This window comes from Babylonia areolata, chromosome 34 (assembly GCF_041734735.1).
Source record: "Babylonia areolata isolate BAREFJ2019XMU chromosome 34, ASM4173473v1, whole genome shotgun sequence".
Taxonomy (NCBI): Eukaryota; Metazoa; Mollusca; class Gastropoda; order Neogastropoda; family Buccinidae; genus Babylonia; species Babylonia areolata.
The window spans coordinates 9,711,516-9,723,539 of record NC_134909.1 but is presented as its reverse complement, the minus strand read 5'-3'; positions in this window follow the sequence as shown (position 1 = coordinate 9,723,539).

The following is a 12,024-nucleotide window of genomic DNA, read 5'->3' as shown; positions in this document are numbered from 1 at the left end:
CTTTGTTTCGTGGTTTTTTCTTTGTTCGTTTTGTGTGTGTGTGTGTGTGTGTGTGTGTGTGTGTGTGTGTGTGTGTCTGTCTGTCTGTCTGTCTGTGTGTATTGCAGTAATCCACCATACTCCAATAAGAGTGAAAGGATAAATAAAACTTGAAACTTGTGTGTGCCTGTGTCTGTGTGTTTGTATGTGTGTGTGCGTGCGTGTGTGTGTGTGTGTGTGTGTGTGTGTGTCTGTATGTGTGTGTCCGTGCGTGTGTGTGTGTGTGTGTGTGTGTGTGTGTGTCTGTCTGTCTGTCTGTCTGTGTCTCTGTGTTTGTGTGTCTTCTGTGTCTGTCGATATTAAGATCTATCATCGTGGAGATCAATCAACGTGGAGATCTATCGATATGGAGATCTATCATTGTGGAAATCTATGGATGTGATCTATCAACGTAGAGATCTATCGACATGGAGATCTATCAACGTGGAGATCTATCGATATGGAGATCTATCATCGTAGAGATCTATCATCGTGGAGATCTATCGATATGGAGATCTATCAATATGGAGATCTATCGATATGGAGATCTATCGATATGGAGATCTATCAACGTGGAGTTCTACCGACGTGGAGATCTATCGAGATGTAGCCTGTCCAGTGTAATTTAGAAATCTGGTTCCACAGTTTCGTGCTGAGATCTAGCTTCTCAAACAGACACGTTATGATGGTGCATTCCAGTCGCTGCTCTATTTTTTTCTCTCCTCCTCTTCTTCTTCTTTTCCACTGAAATAGCTGAAATTATTCACATCTCCCACAAATGTCAATAACAGCTGTAAACTGCAGGCGATGACTGGAACACCATGAAACTTTCAAGTGAAGGTCAAGGAGTTCCATTTTCGTAAGTTTTCATTGTAAAAGACAACCCATAAGTGCTTTGCTATTGTTATGGATCTGTTACTAATCCTTAAATAAAATGTTGTTCCATTTACACTAACAATTCGTAAGAATCCATGTATTATTTTGCACATTATTTGTAGATCAAAACCAACATTTATAGGGATCCAACACCTACCTTCAAGTGAAAACATCATCAGGAATTCTGGTACAAAGAAATACTTATAGTTAAACTTTCGTAAAAAAAAAAAAAAAAAAAAAAAAAAAATCATAGTCATAATTGCGTCACCAATAATTACACTTCAGACACTGTTGACGTTTTTCATGCACAATTGTTTGCAGTTTCTAACATATTCTTTACATGTGCTCACCTGCTTGTGTGTGTGTGTGTGTGTGTGTGTGTGTGTGTGTATGTGTTTGTGTGTGCGTATGTGTGTGTGTGTGTGTGTGTGTGTGTGCGTGTGTGTGTGTGTGTGTGTGTGTATGTGTGTGTGTGTGTGTGTGTGTGTGTGTGTGTCTCACCTGAAAAAATCACAGTTCATTCAATGGCCTGGTCTTGAGCTGAAAGGAGTGCTGGTTCACTGCCTTTTATGGTTTGTTTGCAGGTCTATTTCCTTAATCCACCCCCCCGCCCCCCGTCCCCCCTGCACCCCCCACTCTCCACCCCCACCTCCTCACCACTGTCTGACATTACCTGGAGAAGTCTGGAACACAGAGCAACTTTCTTGCTCACCTCACCTGTGGGTAATATGGATGCTTTGTTACTAATCTTTACATTTCGATATTCCTTCCCCACCCTGTGTGTTGTATTGTACACATCACATCATCTGTCACTGCCTTCCCCACCCTGTGTGTTGTATTGTACACATCACATCATCTGTCACTGCCTTCCCCACCCTGTGTGTTGTATTGTACACATCACATCAACTGTCACTGCCTTCCCCACCCTGTGTGTTGTATTGTACACATCACATCATCTGTCACTGCCTTCCCCACCCTGTGTGTTGTATTGTACACATCACATCATCTGTCACTGCCTTCCCCACCCTGTGTGTTGTATTGTACACATCACATCATCTGTCACTGCCTTCCCCACCCTGTGTGTTGTATTGTAAACGTTTTGTTGTGGAGTTGTTGGGTTTTGTTTTTGTTTTGTTTTTTATTCAAGGATTATTAAGGCTTTAGGCGTGGCCTGTTCTTCCAGTCTGTCCTTGCGGAAGACAGTGGATCAAGGAGTGGGGAGGAGGGGGTGTCTCCAAGCTGCACTATTCAGACACTGGTTCATTCCTCCTTCCCTTGTTCACTCCACCCCCATCCCCACCCCTTCACCCCCTCCACCACCACCTTCCCTTGTTCACTCCAAACCCCCACCACTCCTTACCCTCTCAACCACCTCTTCCCTCTTCCCCCCCCCCCCCCCCCCCCCCCCCCCCCTTTCCTCCTCACCCAGCTCTGAGCCCTCCGTGTCAACTTGAAACGCGATCGTCTTGTTTGTGCAAACTGACAATGAGAAGGGAAGGTTGGATCGCCAAATCGCTGAATCACCCTAAATTAGTCCACCTGTATGTGTGTGTGTGTGTGTGTGTGTGTGTGTGTGTGTGTTCTGTACTAAAAAATCGGCCACTGAAGGCAGTCTCCTACCTGGCCCCTGCTGCGATTGTGGGGTAAAGTTCCAGGGTTGGACACCACACCACGGTGACTTTGTCTTCACACACACACACACACACACACGCACACACACCAGTCTTCAAAGGCAACTACATGCACAGTGGCTGCACGCTTGGCTGCACACGCCTTCCCAGTCACACAGATATGTTTACCTGTACAACAAAACAGAAACAACCTCAACAGTACCTTTTCAAGGTCTCTCCACCTGCACAGCTGCAAGCTTGGCTGCACACACACTTTTGAGCACAACAACAACAACATCAACACTGACATTTTGATTGTGACACAAAACATTACCCAGAAGGCTTACAGCCTGTCATTTGTATGAGTACGGATTTATTTTCATTCAGTATATTCCAAAACTGTATATCCAGAGAAAATAAATTTGTTAAAGTTTACCACACACACACACACACACACACACACACATATATGTATGTACTCACCCACCAACCCCACCCCCATCCCAACCCTGAGTGAAAATTGAGTCCTTAGAAAGTAATAATAACTATCTCTGTATCTGCAACCCTATCTCTCTCTATCTCTCTGTCTGCTAGTGTGTGTGCCTCTCGTGTTGCAAAGTCATCACCTGTGTGTGTTGGTTTCCATGTCAGTGCAATACAGCAGAGGACAGGTGTGGGGGGAGTGGGGGGGGGGGGGTGAGGGCTTGGGGGGGGGGGGGAGGAGGGGGAGGCCCTAGGGGTGGTGCCTCTAAGCTGTCACGACATTACCAGGCCATTGTTGCTCCTCTTGATGATGAAAAACCTGTCACTGCCGGCCCACACCTCCCACCAGCCACTGTCCCTGCCCAGGGATGCACTAAGCAGCCACCCTGCTACCCTCACCACCCTCATCACCCTGCCACACTCATCACCCTCAACTCTGCAGGCCTGCACTAAACACACCACCCTCATCACCCTCACCTCTGCAGGCCTGCACAAAGCACACCACCCTCACCACCCTACCTCCCTGCCACCCTCACCACCCTCATCACCCTCACCACCCTGCCACACTCACCACCCTCATCACCCTCACCACCCTGCCACCCTCACCACCCTCATCACCCTCACCACCCTGCCACCCTCACCACCCTCATCACCCTGCCACACTCATCACCCTCACCTCTGCAGGCCTGCACAAAGCACACCACCCTCACCACCCTACCACCCTCACCACCCTGCCACCCTCACCACCCTGCCACCCTCACCACCCTCCTCACCCTGCCACCCTCACCACCCTCATCACCCTCACCACCCTCACCTCTGCAGGCCTGCACAAAGCACACCACCCTCACCACCCTCATCACCCTCACCACCCTCACCTCTGCAGGCCTGCACAAAACACGCCACCCTGCCACCGTCATCCCCCACCCCTTCTCAGTCCCTCGTGAAACTGGGTCATGGTTTGCACACACTGATGATCAGCATGGAACGTCTGGGCAGCCAGCCAACTTTACTGGCTGGAACTTTGGAAAGGCACACCTCTCTCTCTCTCTTTCTTTGTCCCCCCCCCCCTCCCACCCCTCGAGCCACCTCCACCCCTATTCACCCACTGTTCTTTGCGCAAGGGGTGTTGGGGGTATGGGTGGGGGCCGGGGTGTAGGGGGTGGTGGTGGCATTTTCATGGTCTGTTGTTACTGTGCGACAGAATATGCCGACGTGATGCTCACAGCATATCTTGTCACACTTTGGCATGTATAGTCGCCAGTGACAATATATGCCGGGAGTGTCGCTACAAGAAATCAGCTGAACCAGCGACAATATAATATGCTGGCGACAATATTATGTGCGGCAACAGTTGTGTGTGACAAGACGAGGCAAAAAGTTTTTCTTGTGCCTCCTGGGGGCATTGGAACGTTACATACATACATCTTTTACACATACCAGCAAACGAGGAGAATTATGTCAAAAGAACAAAGAGAGAAACAAAAAAAGACCATTTCTTGCATACATGCAAATAAACATTAATAAGAGTGTGTATGGATTGTGTGTGTGTGTGTGTGTGTGTGTGTGTGTGTCTGTTTGTCTGTGTCTGTCTGTCTGTGTCTTTGTCACTTGTGTGTACTGTGTGAGTATGAGCATGGGTACAGGCTTGTGTGTTTGTGCATGTGAATGTGTGTTCTTGTGACTAGTCACCCTGAAGACTGGTGACAGCATGTGCCATCAGTATCGGCACATATTGTTGCCATCAACAAAATATGCCAGCGACAATATGTGTGGTGAGGCCCGCCACGTGTTGCATATGCCGCAACAGGGACTTCTCTAACCTGGCCACCCTGCCACCTCCACCTCCACCACCCCTTCTCCATCCCCCACCTGGCTGCAGTCGTTTGCACGGGCCTGCTCTAAACCCGACACCCTTGCCACCACTATCCACCCTTCTACCACCCAGGCTTTGTCCCCTATCCGGGTTGCTGTGACCCCACTCCCCTGCCACCCCCCAACCCACACACCCACCCTCACCCCTTCCCTCTCAACAATGAAGAAACTTGGTCATACCTACTGACGATAGGAACTGAACGTTTTGGCAGTCAGCCAAGTGTCTTCATTTCTCGAAAAACACTCTGCTTTTTTCCTGCCTTCCTCTCTCCCCCCCCCACCCTCTCTCTCTCTCTCTCTCTCTCTCCATGGTGTATGGATAGACAGACAGATATGCTTTCTTCTTCTTCTTTCTTCTTCCTCCTTCGCCTCCCATTAGATGAGCAGCCCGGTGTCGTCGATGAAGGCTGCTGTCCGTCGCAGCTCCTCCAGGGTGCCGTACAGTTTGGTTTCCACTGCTGTCGGTGTTGGCCAGTACTTCCTCCTGGATGCTGCATGCGTCCTACAGTCTTGAAGGATGTCGTCAGTTGTCATTGGTCCCTCACCACAAGGGCACTCTCCACTCTGTCCAATGCCAAATTTTGTGTGCATGTGGTGGAGCAAGTGGTTGTGTCCAGTCATAAGGCGGAAGATCTTGACCTGTTCCCGTCGTTCAAGCAAATGGTATCTGTCTTCTGGGTTATATTTCGGGTGCCATCTGCCCTATTGTTCTTGTGGAGTTCTGCGAGACTGTTGTGGCTGCCTCACAGAGGGCTTCTCGCTCAGCTCGGAAGATGGTGGAGTATTTTCCTGTTGGGATTGCAATTTCTTCATCTCCGTCTTTGTATCGGGAGAAGATTCCAGTTCCACCGCCCTCGTTGCTTCTGTGGTGGAGCCATCTGTAAAGACATGGGTCCAGTCTTCCTGGGGGTACTGGTTGCAGATGTACTCCATGACCAGGGCCTTCCTTTGGGTGTCTGTGTTCCTCTCTTCTCTACCCAGGGAATGCTGGTGACGACTGTTGGGAACACCTGCCTCTTCCAAGATGGGTGGGTGACATTTGCCAGGATAGGCTTTGCTTCGTGTTCCATCAAGACTGGGGTTTGTCTTTCAAGGCGTCTTGACTGGTGGATGAAGCTGCCTCTTTTCAGCTGGCTCTTGGTGGGTCTGCTCATTCTGTTGTTCACTGGATGGTTTTCAAGGTGTTTGAATTTTGTTTCCTTCTGTCCTCCAATGACTGTAGCCCAGTGGTCTCCTCCATCTTCAGGATTGGGGTGGATCTCATGGTGCCAGTTATGACACGCTGAGCTTGGTTCTGTATCTTGTTGAGATGATCGAGGTTAGACTTTGCAGCTGATGCCCATGCTGATGTCCCGTACTCAACTACAGGTCGGACTCTCCCCGTATAGTCTCTTTAGGATACGTTCATCAGCCCCCCCCCCCCCCCCCCCCCCCGCTCCCCCCTCCCCTCCGTCCCTGCAAGTTTCCTCATGATCGCCAGTCTCAGCTTGGCCCCGCTACAGCATCTGGTGATCTGCTGTTTCCAAGTGAGCCTGCGGTCAAAGGTCACTCCCAGGTAGGTAGGTGTGAGTTCCTCTGCAAGCCTTTGGTTGTTCAGTGTCAGTTTCGCCTCTTGCTTCTTGCTGGATAGGCTGAAGACTGTCACGTGTAGGCCAAGTTATTTTGCTTGAGTTGACAGACTGAGACAAGCCATTCCTTGGTCCAGTTGCTGATCTTGTGGAGCGCAGTCTGGAGGCGTACCTGTGCTGTAGTTGTGTACTCTTCAGACCACCAGAGTACCAGCTTATCTGCGTAGATCGCTCCTCTGACCCCTCTTGGCAGTTCTCTGACGATGTCATCTGTGAAGATGAGGAACAGCGTTGGCGAAAGGACTCCTCCTTGTGGTACTCCCTGTCTCAACACCTTCTTCTTGCTCTTATGGCCCTGAATCTTGACTTGGGCTTGGCGGTTGTGTAGGTACTGGCTGATCCAGGTGTGCATCATCCCAGACACACCACATCGCCATAGTTTGAGCCTGAGTCCGTCCTTCCAGACTTTGTCGAACGCCTTCTCCATCTCAATCCAGACAGCAAGCTTGTTCTTCTTTTCCTGGAATGCGTCCTCAATGCTTTGAGTGATGAATGTGATCTGGTCTTCTGTTGATCTGTGTTGGCGGAAGCCTGCCTGTTCAGGGCTCAGCAGCTGATACTTCTCAAGGTGCCAGACAATCCTAGTGTTGACAAGTCTCTCCATCAGCTTTCCTAAGCAGCTTGTAAGGCTGATGGGTCTGTAGCTCTCAGCCTTCAACTTGTCCTTTCCCTTTTTGTGAATGGGGATCATGTCTGCTTCCCTTCAACACTGTGGGACTGATCCTATGTTGTTCTCCAGTGATGGCTGCTTTTCAGCTCGGTCCCTGGCTTCCGTAACAGCATCTTCCAGATTCTGGAGTTCCTCCGTCCAGTAGGGCTTGTAGTCTTTGCGTGCTCTTCTTGGGATGGATTCTATAGCAGCTTTCAAGATGGCCTTTGCGAAGTCTTGAACCATCTTGTTTGAGTCCTTCTGCCTGATGTTGATTGGCTTTGTGTATGTATCTGTGAGGGTCTCAAAGAGAATCCAGTCCACCTTTCTGTAATTCCAGTGGGGAAAACACTTTGCTTGAGGAGCCTGCAAGTTGAGGTTGATAGAGAGTTTTACGGGCTTGTGGTTACTTCCTCCAAGCTGGTTGAGGACTGTTCTTGTGGTCCTGACGAACAGGTCGTTGGTGACGAACGCTAGATCTGGTGTTGATGTGGTCATCCAGCGTCCAGAGTAGAAGGTGGGTTCATCATCTTCTTGTTGATGAGATGAAGATGTGTGTCAATCTCCCAATCCTCAACTTCTTCGCCTCTCCTGTCCGTCTCCTCATAACCCCATCTCTCTGAGTGACTGTTGAAATCTCCCACCACCACGCAGTTGTCTGGGATGTTCATGTATGTGAGGGAAAGATCACGATCTTGAGGGCAATAGACATTGTGGATCCTGATGTTGTGTTCTTTAAAGACTATATCAACCCCTTGGATCTCTGCCTGTTGATTGGTGTTGATCTTGAGTTCTTGTGCGGTGATGGAATTCCACACCAAGACAAGCACCCCTCCTTTGTTTCTTTCCTCACGGTCCAACCTGATGGTCTCGTAACCCCTCACTTGAATGCGATGGTTCACAGTCAAATGTGTCTCTTGGACACATGCAATGTCAATATTTTCTTGGTGCATCCTTTCTGCCAGGCCAAGTTTCTTCTTATGCACCCCTTCTGCATTCCACTGGAGAATGTTGAGTGTTCTGGGTGGTACTGTTTGCTTGGCCCCAGCAGGAGGATGAGGTCTTCTTCGTCGCATGGGCATTTCAGATATCCGCTTTACATCGATAGTTATTTGAGAGCAGTAAGATACTGCTTTAAAATACAAAAAACGACACCAACTAGATTACCAAAGCGAGCATACGAAAGAAATATGAAGAAAGAAAGACTATCTAAAAACTGGGCATTTCAGGTACAGCAGTGTTTAGATTCATTTGAATTTTCAGAAGTGTGGATATATGGTGGGGTGGGAGATGAAAAAAAAATCTTAAAATTGTTCAGACAGAGAATAGTTGATTGCTATAAACAAGACTGGAACGGAAAGTTGGAAAATAGTTATCGTTTTAAGGAATACCGCAAATTCAATTCTTTGTCAAGGCCAGAAAAATACCTGCGAGTTATTACAATAGCAAAATTTAGAGTGGCTTGGTGAAGTTTCTTCTAGGCGTTAATGACCTTAAAGTAAATAAAAGATATAATAATATGTCAACACTAAAAAAACTGTCCCTTTTGTGATGATCTATAAACTGAAGTCCATTTTTCTTATCAGATGTCCTGTATATGCTAAACTTCGAGAAAAGCATACATTTAAACATTATAGAAATAGCAACACTCCGCCAGTTCCATTTTTGTTACAAAATGAAGACAGATGTGTAATAAGAGATGTGGCCATGTTTATTTACTGTGCTTTCCATTCCAGAGAGGAACTGATGTGAAGTTTAATTTTTGACTCACTTGTGTAAACAAAGTGAGTATGTTTTAACCCGGTGTTCGGTTGTGTGTGTGTGTGTGTGTGTGTGTGTGTGTGTGTGTGTGTTTGTGTGTGTGTGTGTGTGTGTGTGTGTGTCCGTGGTAAACTTTAACATTGCCATTTTCTCTGCAAATACTTTGTCAGTTGACACCAAATTAGGCATAAAATAGGAAAAATTCAGTTCTTTCCAGTCATCGTGCTTCAAACAATATTGCACCTCTGGGATGGACACAAAAAAATAAAAAATGAAGCCTAATTATATGAAAACTGCATTTACTGTTATATTTATATTTTTGTATTCCCTAAACTTGGCACTTTGATCTGATATTCTGACCCAACAACAAGAGCAGTCATTGTTATCATTTTTTGTTCAAACAGGAACTTCTTTTGCAAAGCATGGAAGTTTTATTTATTTTGCAAACGTTTTGGTGCACTTAGTAAAAAAGGGAAATTACTCTGTAATTAATGCTAGGGGACTTAATTCGAATCTGGTTAGGACTTTTTTTTCTTTTCTTTTTTAACGCGAAGCTTTATAATAACAAATACAGAACACATTTTAACGATTAGATTTTTTTTTTAAAGTGTATCACAAGTGAGTCTTGAAGGCCTTGCCTCTCTTGTTAAAATTTAAAATCAAACAGCGTGGCAGAGCAATTATGTTCAAGTTTTGTTGAATCTGGTTTTTCCCTAATTTTTTTCAAATCGTTACATGTGTACGTGTTCTCATGTGGACAGGCTGGTGGCCTTCGCATTAAACTTCCTGCGTTCCTGCGTTCTGTGTGTGTGTGTGTTTGGTGAGGAGGAGGAGCCATGTTAACTCACTCAGTACGGCCAGCGCTCTCTTCTCCTCTACACAGACCCCTCGGATGTCCAGTGGGTATCTGAATGACCCAACCTTTAGCTTCCGTCGTCAGAATTGTGGTATCTTTGTCAACATTCACGTTTGATGATGGTAATTGGGGTGAAACGCTGTTAGCGTCGTCTCTTTCGCCGTTCGTATGGAGAGAGTCAAAGGCAAGGAAAGACATGGCAGGCAACATTCCATACAAGGCAACACAACAATCGAAGCAGCAGTGTCGTCGTACTTTCCTCCTAACACCCTGCTCTTTACCCCCACCACCCCTCCCACCTCCGCCACCCTCCCTCCTCCCCAGCTACTGTCACCTGACTTGGCCTGCTTCACTCCCCCTCTCCCCCCCCCCCTAACCCCCAACCAACTCCCTCCACCCAACCACCAAACCCCGCCACTCTCTGCCTTCTCTGTCTGTCTCACACACACACACACACACACACACACACACACACACCGTGGCACACCGAGCACAACACACACACACACACACACACACACACACACACCGTGGCACACCGAGCACAACACACACACACACATACACAACACATACACACACACACACACACACACACACACGAGCGCGTACGCGCGCGCACACACACACACACACACACACACACACACACACACACACACAAACACGCACGCACACGCACACACACAGATTCAAACTCGCATACACACACACAACACAACACACAACACCCTCACACACACACAAACACACACACACACACACACACACACACACACACACACAACACATACACACACACGCGCGCGCGCGCACACACACACACACAAAACAAAACACACCACACACACACACACATACACACACCCGCCAACTATGTATTTCAGTGCATGCGTATTGGATGACCGTTTATTTCTTTGTTCCTTTTGTTCTTTTTTGTGTCTATTAATCCTTGAAGTCAAGTCAAGTCACACACACACACACACAGAGTCTTCCAAGGTGACTGACTGCACACTCCTGGGTGGCTGCACGCTTGGCTACACACACGTTTCCAGTCACGCACATACTGACCTGACTTCCCGAGAAAAGTGAGTGGACAGGTACTGGGGACCTGCTGGCTCCAGCTCTTGTTGCTATGGCCGACATAATAACATGTGGAGTGATGGCCTAGAGGTAACGCGTCTGCCTAGGAAGCGAGAGAATCTGAGCGCGCTGGTTCGAATCACGGCTCAGCCGCCGATATTTTCTCCCCCTCCACCAGACCTTGAGTGCTGGTCTGGACTCTAGTCATTCGGATGAGACGATAAACTAAGGTCCCGTGTGCAACATGCATTTAGCGCACGTGAAAGAACCCACGGCAACAAAAGGGTTGTTCCTGGCAAAATTCTGTAGAAAAATCCACTTCCATAGGAAAAACAAATAAAACTGCAAGCAGGAGGGGCGGGGGGGTTGGGGGGGGGGGGGCACTATCCTATGGGATAGGCACAATGAATAGAAAAAAAGAAGCCAAATTATCTGCAAACTGAATTTACTGGGGGTTTTTTTTGTTTTGTTTTTTTCTTTTTCTCTCTCTCTCTAAACTTGGCACTTTGATCTGATATTCTGACCCAACAACTAGAGCAGTCATTTTTATCATTTTTTTGTTCAAACAGGAACTTCTTTTGCTAAGCATGGAAGTTATATTTATTTTGCAAACGTTTTGGTGCAGATAGTAAAAAAGGGAAATTAATCTGTAATTAATGCTAGGGGACTTAATTTGCTTTAAACTGATCTTTCTCATCTTAAACATTACATTTTGAAATTATACTCAATACATAAAAAGCTTGTGTGTTTTACTCTCAATGTACAGGGCTTTCACTTTGTTCATTCGCCCAAGTGGTCTTTTTCGGAAAATACTAAAATCAATACTACGAGTGGACTTTATAGATCTATTGGCTGAGCCATGAAGGTCATGGGCAAAAATCAATTACGTATACATATTTATACATATTCAAAGCGCGTGCTCATATTCCTCGCGCTGCGAAGGGCGACATTTTGTTTCAAGTAGTTGACCTGCCCGTTCAATCCAATATTCAATCGACAATACACGATAACATGTGATGGAAAGTTGGAGAAGGAGACCATTAAATATTTCTTCAGAGAAAGATTTGTGAACGCCTCATCACTTACTGGATTATGCCCCAAACTGCCATGAAAATATTAACAAAATCAGTCAGAATCACCACTATTCTTTGTCAGTTGAAAATGATAAACCACGAGAGTTAATACCCT